Raw genomic sequence first — 13,027 nt, forward strand, 5'->3', positions numbered from 1 at the left:
ATGTCTAGAGTCTATGTACCTGTGAAAATGCCAGCAGGGTGTCTAATTGCTATTCTATAACAGAACGTGTAACTTACACAGCTCATAAAAGCAAGGGGATGTACACATGGACAGAATATGGGTGTGGTTTCCAGTTATTCCAGCTATATGGCTAGTGTAACTGCAGACATGTAAATTTTAGCCACTGTGATACTGGGTTACACTAGTATTTTATAATAGAATCGGAGCTCAGATGCTGTTATAGCAGGGGTTCTCAACCCAGTCCCTGGGACACATCTAGGTTTTCAGAATACCCCAAATGTTTATTTACAGACTTGATAAACCACCTTTTTTGTAAAACAGGTCAAAGCAGTTTACAATTTTAAGAATTTAAAACTATAATAAAACAGGGTGGTGACAAGAACACCAAATAAGGATAGGATAGAGCAGTGTTTCCCAAGTCCGGTCCTGGAGGCACCCCAGCCAGTCAGGTTTTCAGGATATCCACAATGAATATTCAAGAGAGAAATTTGTATGCAGTGGAGACAGTGCATGGAAATCTCTCTTATGAATATTCATTGTGGATATCCTGAAAACCTGACTGGTTGGGGTGCCTCCAGGACCGGGCTTGGGAACCACTGGGATAGAGCACAATCACATTGAGTAAACAGTAAATGTCAGCCCTGCTTAAATACTCAATAAAAAGATTTGAACTTAAAAAAAAAAAAGAAAGAAATATTTAAACCAACAAATATTATTGTTCTCAAAATTAATGATTTCTTGGTTTAGCTTCTCTATTGCTTTACTAACAAGGCAGGCCAATGAGTGTAATTGAAATTCTACAATAAGGATTACAGAGCATTTTTTCAATACAATTATACTGTGGATGAGAGAAGCACAAGCAATTACTATATTTGAAGATTAATCATTCCATGATGTAGATTATAAAGAAATGTTAATATATATAAAATAAATTTCCTTCATCTACAGGCAAAGAACTGCAGAATACTTTCCCTTTGCTCCACGAATATGCATTAGATAGATTTACATACAATAAAAGTAGTGCATGCTCAGTGTGGATATCCTGAAAACCTGACTGGCTAAGTGTTTCCAGAGGACTGGGTTGAGAACTCCTGTGCTATAGATATAGTGGAATCAGAAAAGGTTCAAAGAAGAGTGACCAAAATGATAAGGGGGATGGGACTGCTCCCATATAAGGAAAGGCTAAAGAGGTTAGGGCTCTTCAGCTTGGAAAAGAGATGGCTGAGGGGGGATATGATTGACATCTACAAAATCCTGAGTAGTGTGGAGTGGGTGGAGGTGAATCAATTTTTCACTCTTTCAAAAAGTGCAAAGACCAGGAGACACTCAATGAAATTACATGGAAATACTTTTACAACAAATAGGAGGCAATATTTATTTCCCTCAAAGAATAGTTAAGCTCTGGAACTCGTTGCCAGAGGATGTGGTAACGGTAGTTAGCATTTCTGTGTTTAAAAAAAATGTTTGGACAAGTTCCTGGAGGAAAAGTCCATAGTCTGTTATTGAGATGGACATGAGGGAAGCCACTGCTTGCCCTGGGTTTGGTAGCATTGAGTGTTGCCACAATTTAGGTTTCTGCCAGGTACTTGTGTCCTGAATTGGCTACTGTTGGAAACAGGTACTGGGCTGGATGGACCACTGGTCTGACCCAGTGTGACTTTTCTTATGTCCTTATTGTGTGTTCCTTGAGGTGCCTAAATGGAGTTGTAGAATTGCCCACTAATGAGCACTAGTGCCCTATCACCACTCTGCTTCAGCTATATCTGCTGCTTTTATTTCTCTGTCCCTTTTAGCTATTAATGGCTTTCTGTTCTGTTTTGCTACCCCTCTGAGCAGCATCCTGCAGCCCAGCCCCTTGACTTCTAAAGAGATCCATACTGGGGCAGGTGCTACTGCAGCTGGTAGGAATGATCCACAGTGTCACCAGTTGTGACAGAGTCGGGAAGAGGAGATATGAGGTACAGGGCACAAGATGTGAAGGACCTGCAGGAGGAAAGGATACACAGTGGAGATAATTCATATGACATGAAGGAGGTTGGTGGAGACACAATAAAGAAAACAGAGGAGGTAAGAGAAGAGAGAAAAGCAGACATAATGAGATGGAGGAAAGGAGACCTGTGATAGGTGAAGAAAAAACAAAAAAGTCTAATTTATTAATTACTGAAATTATAAATTAAGGTGCTTTATTTTCCAGCTAATTAGGTGCTCCGTGAGGGTACGAAAAATGTGTGTTTATTGGTGTTTTATGCCATATGTATTAATGCTGGGTACTTTATTTGTGTACACTCGTGTCATGCAAGAGTAGTTGCACAAAAACCCGAGTGCTGGGTACAAGATGAGCTGGGGGGGGGGGGGGGGGGGGAGGGTGAGAGAGTACTAGGGGAACTGGTGTTTTTACAGCGCTTTATTCTATAAATGCCTCTTTAAGGGTCCTGTCTACAAAGGCGCACTAGTATTTTTAGCACACGCTAAATATTAGCAAATAGTAACCATGTAGATGCCCATAATATTCCTATGGGTGTTTACACAGTTAGCGCGCACTAAAAATGCTGGTGCACCTTTGTAAACAGGGCCCTAAAACTTTTTGCATCGGAAATGTGTTATCAGTGTTTATCAGTTAAAACTAACATCAGAAGTCCTAACTTTTTACTACATTTAAAACTGAAGTAGACATGATAGTCACGTAAGCTGCTCACCGAAGAGCAGCTAATTGCTCCCTCTCTCTGAAGATGGCATATAGGGGCAAAGAACAGCTGATGCATTCCCTTCCTCCCCTACGGCTGCCCAGCACTTCTAACCTCCTCTTCCTACTGCTGCTGGCTCCACTTTCTCCTGCATAGTTCATACAACTGATCTATAAATTGAAACCGAAAGCAGAAGGTGGAGAAGACCAGGCTGCCAGCACCATTTACTTTCTGTTTAGATATGGGGGAAAAGGGTGAAGGTCAAGAGAAGAAGTTGGGAAGGGAAGCAGTGGCATAGCCAGACAGACAGTTTTGGGTGGGCCTAAGTACAAAGTGGGTGGGCACACCATTTTCTCTGCCCCGCCCTACCCACCTCAAAATATAAATTCTTTAGCTAATGAGGATCCCCAAGCTCTGTCAGCTGAAGACTTTCTCTGAACATGGCCAGAAGTCTTTTACTAAGCTTGGCAGGCAGCAGCAATGACCCTGAGCCACTGATGCCGGCACCCCACACATGCTTAGTTGTCGATGGTTCAAGGATGCTGTTACCAACTGCAGAGCTTGGTAGAAGTGAGTTCTGGCAGTCTTTGGAGGAGGTCCCTAGCTGGGTATACTTGGGGATCCTCACCAGCTATACAGCAAAGGGTCAGGACTGGTGTTAGACTTGCTTAGGCCCAGGTCAGAAAATAAAGGAGGGCCCCCCTCCCCAATTCCCTCTCCTCTCTGCCTGGTCTCTGATTTCCCACCTGCCATCACTGTCACATCAACAGACCCTCACCAAATAGTCTCTTTGTTCATAGTTCCCCTATCGGACTGACCGTTCATTTGTCTCTTAGATTGTAAGCTCTTTGAGCAGGGACCGTCCCTCTATGTTAAATTGTACAGCGTTGCGTAACTCTAGTAGTGCTTTAGAAATGTTAAGTAGTAGTAGTAGTAGTAGTAGTTCCCTGTTATCTCATAGATGTGGCCTTGGCTGGTAAGCTTGTCTGCCAGTGGGGGCTTCTTACCCCTCCTTTCTTCTCTCTCTCCCTGTCTCAGCATTTTAATCACTTTGAACACATTATTTTAAACTAACAGAGTTTCTTTTGTTAATGATTTTAAAAAGCTAAAATATGGTGGTTTCTGTTAGGAAGGGCCTACAGAAGTATAGTTATACTTCTATCCCTAAAGAGTTCCTTTCTACCAGGGCATAAGTTATTTTTGCAATTATGTTAAATGAAAAAGCAATATATTTACATACTCTCACAATTTCCTTTTCTACTGAACACAGTACAAACACATTTGCTATGCACATTTCCAAAAGCTAACATGTTTTGTTTCTACCTTTGTTGTCTGGACATTTTATTTTTCCATCTTGCTGGTTACAATTTCTCTTTTCTGCTAATTCTTCTTCAAGCGGCTGCAGTCTATTTGTCTTTTCTCCTCTCTCCTGTCTGTTCCCTCACTACTCCTGCCTCTGACATATTGATCATTCTTTTTTAGTTCTTTTCTGCCTCTCTTTCATCCTTCTTCTCCTACTTTTTACTTTTCAACTACCTATCAAATTTCCATCTTCTTTCACCCACTAGCTCTCCCATTCCCCATCTCACTCCTTCCTCAGCCTTCCATTCTCTTTCTACTACTACTACTACTTAGCATTTCTATAGCGCTCCGCATTACCATATTTCTACCCTCTGTAATCACTATCCTCTCATTCATTTCCTTGCCACATCCCCTCCTGGCCTCTCCACAAGGTTCCACAACTCCCATCATCTTCCTCCCTCCACCCGTCTAGCCAGTATCTGATCCCTCTTCTTCCCCTCCCCACCCCTGTAGCCTGCATTTTTCCTGTTCTTTCTCTCTTCCCTCTCCCCCATGGTCCAGCATTTTTACCTCTTTCTCCCCTCACCACCTCCTGTGTACTTCTCCCTTCCTCTCATCCACCCCCATGTCCAACATCTCCCCCTCTCATTCCCACTGTCCACCATCTCTCTCTCCCCCTCCCTTGTGTTCTGAGTCCAACATCTCTCTAACCTTCCCATGCAGAATTTCTCCCTTCCTCCCCTCTACAATCTTGTCCAACATTTCTCCCTCCCCTCCAGCCTATGTCTAACATTTCTCCCTTCCCTCCACCCCTGTGTCCAACATTTCTCCCTCCCTCTCCATGTAACATTTCTACATAAGTACATAAGTATTGCCATACTGGGAAAGACCAAAGGTCCATCAAGCCCAGCATCCTGTTTCCAACAGTGGCCAATCCAAGTCACAAATACCCGGCAAGATCCCAAAAAAGTACAAAACATTTTATACTGCTTATCCCAGAAATAGTGGATTTTCCACGTTCAATTTAATAATTGTCTTTGGACTTTTCCTTTAGGAAGCCATCCAAACCTTTTTTAAACTCCGCTAAGCTAACTATCTTTACCACATTCTCTGGCAACAAATTCCAAAGTTAATTACAAGTTGAGTGAAGAAACAATTTCTCTGATTCGTTTTAAATTTACTACATTTTAGCTTAATCGCATGCCCCCTAGTCCTAGTATTTTTGGAAAGCGTGAACAGATGCTTCACATCTACCTGTTCAACTCCACTTATTATTTTATAGACCTGTATCTTATCTCCCCTCAGCCGCCTTTTCTCCAAGCTAGCCACTTTAGCCTTTCCTCATAGGGAAGTTGTCCCATCCCCTTTATCATTTTCGTCGCCCTTCTCTGCACCTTTTCTAATTCCACTATATCTTTTTTGAGATGTGACGACCAGAATTGAACACAATATTCTAGGTGCAGTCGCACCATGGAGCGATACAAAGGCATTATAACATCCTCATTTTTGTTTTCCATTCCTTTCATAATAATACCTAACATTCTATTTGCTTTCTTAGCCGCAGCAGCACACTGAGCAGAAGGTTTCAATGCATCATCAACGACGAAACCTAGATCCCTTTCTTGGTCTGTGGCTCCTAACATGGAACCTTGCATGACGTAGCTATAATTCGGGTTCCTCTTTCCCACATGCATCACTTTGCACTTGCTCACATTAAACGTCATCTGCCATTTAGATGCCCAGTCTCCCAGTCTCGTAAGGTCCTCTTGTAATTTTTCACAATCCTCCAGCGATTTAACGACTTTGAATAACTTTGTGTCATCAGCAAATTTAATTACCTTACTAGTTACTCCCATCTCTAGGTTATTTATAAATATGTTAAAAAGCAGCAGTCCCAGCACAGACCCCTGGGGAATCCCACTAACTACCCTTCTCCATTGAGATCACTGACCATTTAACCCTACTCTCTGTTTTCTATCTTTTAACCAGTTTTTAATCCACAATAGAACACTACCTCCTATCCCATGACTCTCCAATTTCCTCCGGAGTCTTTCATGAGGTACTTTGTCAAATGCCTTCTGAAAATCCAGATACACAATATCAACCAGCTCACCTTTATCCACATGTTTGTTCACCCCTTCAAAGAAATGTAGTAGATTGGTGAGGCAAGATTTCCCTTCACTAAATCCATGTTGACTTTGTCTCATTAATCCATGCTTTTGAATAAGTTCTGTAATTTTGTTCTTAATAATATTCTATACCATTTTGCCCAGCACCGATGTCAGACTCGCCGGTCTATAATTTCCCGGATCTCCTCTGGAACCTTTTTTTTTTTAAAATCGGCGTTACATTGGCCACCCTCCAATCTTCCGGTACCACGCTCGATTTTAAGAATAAATTACATATTACTAACAATAGATCCGCAAGCTCATTTTTCAGTTCTATCAGTACTCTGGGGTGAATACCATCCGGTCCAGGAGATTTGCTACTCTTCAATTTGTAGAACTGCCCCATTACATCCTCCAGGTTTACAGAGAATTCATTAAGTTTCTCCGACTCGCCAGCTTCAATACCATTTCTGGCACTGGTATCCCACCCAAATCTTCCTCGGTGAAGACCGAAGCAAAGAATTCATTTAATTTCTCCGCTACGGCTTTGTCTTCCCTGATCGCCCCTTTTACTCCTTGGTCATCTAGCGGTCCAACTGATTCTTTTGCCGGCTTCCTGCTTTTAATATACCTAAAAAATATTTTACTATGTGTTTTTGCCTCCAACGCAATCTTTTTTTTTAAGTCCCTCTTAGCGTTCCTTATCAGCACTTTGCATTTGACTTGACATTCCTTATGCTGTTTCTTATTATTTTCAGTCAATTCCTTCTTCCATTTTCTGAAGGATTTTCTTTTAGCTCTAATAGCTTCCTTCACCTCACTTTTTAACCATGCCGGCTGTCGTTTGGTCTTCCGTCCTCCATTTTTTTTAATACGCGGAATATATTTGGCCTGGGTTTCCAGGATGGTGCTTTGAACAGCATCCTTTGGTCTTTCCCAGTATGGCCTGATGTAAATTTTTGACCCTTGAAGCTGCTCCTCTAAGGTTTTTTTCACCATTCTTTTCATTTTATCATAGTCTCCTTTTTTAAAGTTAAATGCTAACGTTATTTGATTTCCTATGTATACTTACTTCAAAGCTAATATCAAATCCGATCATATTATGATCACTGTTATCAAGTGGCCTCAGCACCATTACCTTCCGCACCAGATCATGCGCTCCACTAAGGACTAGGTCTAGAATTTTTCCTTCTCTCGTCGGCTCCTGTACCAGCTGCTCCATAAAGCTGTCCTTGATTTCATCAAGGAATTTTACCTCCCTAGCATGGCCTGATGTTACATTTACCCAGTCAATATCGGGGTAATTGAAATCACCCATTATTATTCTGTTGCCCAGTTTGTTTGTGTCCCTAATTTCCTTTAACATTTCTGCATCTGTCTGTTCATCCTGGCCAGGCGGACGGTAGAACACTCTTATTACTATCCTTTTCCCCTTTACACATGGAATTTCAATCCACAGTGATTCCAAGAAGTGTTTTGTTTCTTGCAGAATTTTCAATCTATTTGATTCAAAGCTCTCCTTAATATACAATGCTACCCCTCCACAAATTTGATCCACCCTATCACTATGATGTAATTTGTACCCCGGTATGACAGTGTCCCACTGGTTATCCTCCTTCCACCAGGTCTCAGAGATGCCTATTAAATCTAATTTTTCATTTAGTGCAATATATTCTAACTCTCCCATCTTATTTCTTAGGCTCCTGGCAGTCGCATATAGACATTTCAAACTATATTTGTTGTTCCTATTTACATCATGCTTAGTACTTGACAGTATTAATTTGCAATCTTTTGTCTGATTTTTATTTTTATTTAAGGACACCTGACCTACTACAATCTCTTTTGCAACCTCACTATCAGGATACCCTATCTTCCCTGTTTTGGAGATATCTTTGACAGATACCTTATCCCGAACCATGCGCTTTTGAGCGACTGTTGGTCTTCCCCCTGTTTCTAGTTTAAAAGCTGCTCTATCTCCTTTTTAAATGCCAATGCCAGCAGCCTGGTCCCACCCTGGTTAAGGTGGAGCCCATCCTTTTCGGAATGGGCTCCCCCTTCCCCAGAATGTTGCCCAGTTCCTAACAAATCTAAAACCCTCCTCCCTGTACCATCATCTCATCCACGCATTAAGACTCCGGAGCTCTGCCTGTCTCTTGGGCCCTGCACGTGGAATGGGTAACATTTCAGAAAATGCTACCCTAGAGGATCTGGATTTGAGCTTTCTACCTAAGAGCCTAAATTTGGCTTCCAGAACCTCTCTCCCACAATTTCCTATGTCATTGGTACCCACATGTACCAAGACAGCCGGCTCCTCCCCAGCACTATCTAAAATCCTATCTAGGTGACGCGTGAGGTCCACCACCTTCGCACCAGGCAGGCAAGTCACCAGGCGATCCTCACATCCACCAGCCACCCAGCTGTCTATATGCCTAATGATCGAATCACCAACTACAACAGCTGTCCTAACCTTTCTGTCCCAGGCAGCACTTGGAGACATATCCTCAGTGCGAGACGATAGTACACCCCTGGTGGGCAGGTCCTGGCTACAGGAGTACTTCCTACTTCACCAGGGTGCTGCTCTCCTTCTAGGAGATCTCTCTCCTCCAAGGTAGCACAAGGGCTACCAGACTGGAGGTGGGACTTCTCTACAACATCCCTGTAGATCTCCTCTATGTACCGCTCTGTCTCTCCCTCAACTCCACCAAGTCTGCTACTCTAGCCTCAAGAGAACGGACACGTTCTCTGAGAGCTAGGAGCTCTTTGCAACGGGCACACATATATGACATCTCACCAACTGGGAGATAATCATAGATGTGACACTCAATGCAAAAGACTGGATAGCACCCCTCTCGCTGCTGGACTGCTGACTCCATCTTAGTATTTTTGAGTTTTTCAATAATTTAAAACTTGCTACAGTATTAAGGATATTAGCCTAATATAAAAGTGTTTTTTAGTTTATATAGTATATTGTATGATTTATTTAGTGTTTCCTTCTTAGATGGTAATAAAATGTATTTAAAACTCTGTAAGAGCACTCCTTCCTTGTTCCTTGGTCCCACCCTGGTTAAGGTGGAGCCCATTCTTTTCGGAATGGGCTCCCCCTTCCCCAGAATGTTACCCAGTTCCTAACAAATCTAAAACCCTCCTCCCTGCACCAACATCTCACCCACGCATTGAGACTCCGGCGCTCTGCCTGTCTCTTGGGCCCTGCGCATAGAATGGGTAGCATTTCAGAAAATGCTACCCTAGAGGATCTGGATTTGAGCTTTCTACCTAAGAGCCTCCCGGGACAAAAAGTCTGCATTAGCATGCTCTCGGCCTGCCCAATGTTTCACCTGATAGCTAAATGGCTGGAGGCTAAGGAACCAGCGCATTACACGTGCATTTGAATTTTTATGTCAAGCCATCCAGTGAAGGGGTTGATGGTCAGTCCACAAGATGCTGGAAAGTAGCTGGAGTTCCATGAAGGCCAAATTGGAAGAAGCCCTGGGGTATTGAGAAGGCTGTCTTCTCCTTGGCAGCTGAGATGAGAGGTACCTGCCAATATCGCTTGGTCAGGTCCAAGGTCAAAATGAATCGGGCCCCTCCTAGCTGCTCAATGAGATTATCCACCCTTGGCATTGGATAGGCCTCTATTTTAGAGACAGCATTCACCTTCCGAAAACCAATACAAAATCAGATGCTCCTGTCTGGCTTTGGTATCAGCACAATGGGAGATGACCAGTTACTAGTTGACTCCTCAATGACACCCAGTTGTAGCATTTCAGTGACCTCTTATGCCACAGCTTGCTGCTGAACTTCTGGGACTTGATAGGGATGTTGCCGAACTATCACTCCTGGCTCGGTGACAATATCATGAGTTACAAGGTGAGTCCAGCCTGGCACTCCGGAAAACACACCTTCTTTCTGGCATACCAACTGCTCTAGGTAGGCCTTCTGTGAGACGGAGAACAGGTTGTCAAATGGAACTTGCAAGGGTTCAGATTCTGTTGGGACTTCCGGCCCAAAGTCATCTCTTTGGACCTCCGGGCCAAAGTCATGGGGACCCACTTCTTCAGCAAGTTAAGTGGAAGATCTTCACCCTTTTCCTCTTGTCAGGATTGAAAGCAACATATGACCACCTAAACTTCCGGAAAATACTAAAAACTAATCTGTTCAAAAAGGCATACCCTTACGATCCAACGTAATTGTCCTAACTCTGCAACACAACGTAACCAAAGCTCATGCAGGACATAACTCAACTCTTCCTCCCTACGATTACTCAATGTGTCTGTCACACATGAACTCTACCACAACATCACTCTGTATTTGTTCATACCGATATTGGCAATTGCCTGTACGGTAACATGTAAGCCACACTGAGCCTGCAAATAGGTGGGAAAATGTGGGATACAAATGTAACAAATAAATACAATAAAAAATAAATAAATACCCTAATTACAATAACTGACTATAAATGAAGAGTTGTCCTAGGGGTGGGAAGACTAAACTAGATCCTGCAGTGCCTGCTAGATTCTATCTGTTAATGCTGTGGTACAAAGTTTTTAAAACTAAGTGGAAAAGACTATGGAGATTAGTTGATAAAATTTGCTTTTTATATTTTTATTTTGCCTATCACTAACCTACAATTCTTCCTTTAAACCCCAATCTTTAAGTTCCCAAAGCACAAAGCAAAATAGTGTTCACTTACCAGAGAAATGTTCTCTTGTCTCGGAACTTCTCAGAAAGTTTCTCCCTCCTCTCCATCCCTATTTTCAGCATTTCTCCCTCTCTTGCCATATATCCCCTCTCTATGCAGCATGTCTCCCTCCCTTCCACCTCATATGCAAGATTTCTCCCTTTGTCTCCCCTCCACTCTCTGCTGCATCTCCCCCTTCTTCCTCCATGCAGCATCTTCCCTCCCATGTTCCCTCTCCCTCCCCCTTTCAGCATCTTTCCCCATCATCCCTCCCCCATGCAACATCTTTCCCCCATCTTCCCTCCCCCATGCAGCATCTTTCCCCATCATCCCTCCCCCATGCAACATCTTTCCCCCATCTTCCCTCACTCCCGTGCAGCATCTTTCACCCCCTTCTCTTTCCCATCCCATCCCACCCACAAATGTCCTCGTGTGACTACAGGTTAGCGGCAGCGATAGCGATTTCTACATGCTGCCTGCTGCTCAATAACCTCTTTACAGCCAATAAGCACTAACCCAGAAGCCTATCCTCTGCCACATCTTGACTGGGCAGAAACCGGAAGTTGCTGCAGAGGAGAGGCTTCCGGGTTAGCGCTTAGCGGCTGCAAGGAGGCTGTTGAGCAGCAGGCAGCATGTGGGAATTGCTGCGAGCCTGCGATCAGCGGAGCCGGAAATTACATTACGGACCTAGGCCCAACCATGGCTACGCCCCTGAAGGGAAGGATAAAAGGGGAACTGAAGGATGTGAAAGGGTAGAAGATGAGGGAAAGGATGAATGAAAACTGAGGGGAAGAGAGTTTCTGAGAGCCAGAAGGAGCAGCTTTCAAGTTCCAGAGGGAGAAGGGCGAGTGGAGATTCAGTAACTGGTGGGGGGGGGGGGGGGGGGGGGGGACACATGAGAGAGCAAGGCTGGCCCCCTAGCACTCTGCCATTAGCACTAAGGGGCTCTTTTATTAAAGGGTGTTAAGCCCTCACGCGTGGTTGGTGCATGATAAAAGACTTACAGCAAAACACATTAAAGTGTTTTGTGGTAATTTCTCTGTTGTTGTGTGCTTAGCAGGTGGTAGCTATTTTTTAAAAATATTTTTTTGGGGGGGCCTGTCATGAGCGGAGAGTGAGCGTTCCTGCGCTGACTAGCACGTTATGATTAATGTGCATTAACCAGCTAACAGTGTTAATGTGGAAACACCTAGCACCCCTAAATAGCAGGCAGTAAGCGCTTCTGCGTTAACCCAGCTAGTAGCGCAAACACTAATGGATACATTAGTACACAATCTGAATTAAAATATTTTTATTTTGAAAAAAAGTCAAAAACATGTTGTATAAAATCTGGGCTTAGGGGGTCTTTTGTAAAGGCACGGCAGTATTTTTAGCATGCGCTAAACACTAGAAATACCCATAGGAATAAATGGGCATCTCTATTGTTTAGTGCTTGCTTATTATTAGTGCGTGCTACACACGCTAGTGCGCTTAGTGCATGGGAAAATCACGCATTAAAACATGCTAAGCCCAGATTTCAGTGCACTTTAGAAAAAGGGTACCTAAGTGTGAGCAAAATCTAAATAATAAATAAAATAATAAATATAAATCCAAGCATTCTGCATCTTGACTCTCCAATCTGGATTTGTTCTTCAAAAGTTGAATTGTATTGATCCTTTTGAGCATAGGAGCTAACGCTTGGTACAGAGCACCCCTCGATATTGGTAACATAGTAGATGACGGCAGGACATAACTTAACTCTTCCTCCTTACGATTCCCCAATGTGTCTGTCACACATGAACTCTACTACTACTACTACTTAACATTTCTAAAGCGCTACTAGGGTTACGCAGTGCTGTACAGTTTAACAAAGAAGGACAGTCCCTGCTCAAAGGAGCTTACAATCTAAAGGACAACATGTGCAGTCAGCTTACAATCTAATGGACAACATTTGCAGACAGTCAATTGGGGCAGTCTAGATTTCCTGGATAGAGGTAAAATGATTAGGTGCTGAAGGTGACATTGAAGAGATGGGCTTGGAGTAAGGATTTGAAGATGGGCAGGGAGGGGGCTCTGCGTATGGGCTCAGGGAGTTTGTTCCAAGGCAAGGCAGAAAGGGCGGAGTCTGGAGTTGGCGATGGTGGAGAAGGGAGCAGAGAGGAGGGATTTGTCCTGTGAGCGGAGGTTTCGGGTAGGAGCGTAAGGGGAGATAAGGGTAGAGAGGTAGTGAGGGGCTGCAGATTGAGTGCATTTGT

Source organism: Microcaecilia unicolor, chromosome 2 (genome assembly GCF_901765095.1).
Source record: "Microcaecilia unicolor chromosome 2, aMicUni1.1, whole genome shotgun sequence".
Lineage (NCBI taxonomy): Eukaryota > Metazoa > Chordata > Amphibia > Gymnophiona > Siphonopidae > Microcaecilia > Microcaecilia unicolor.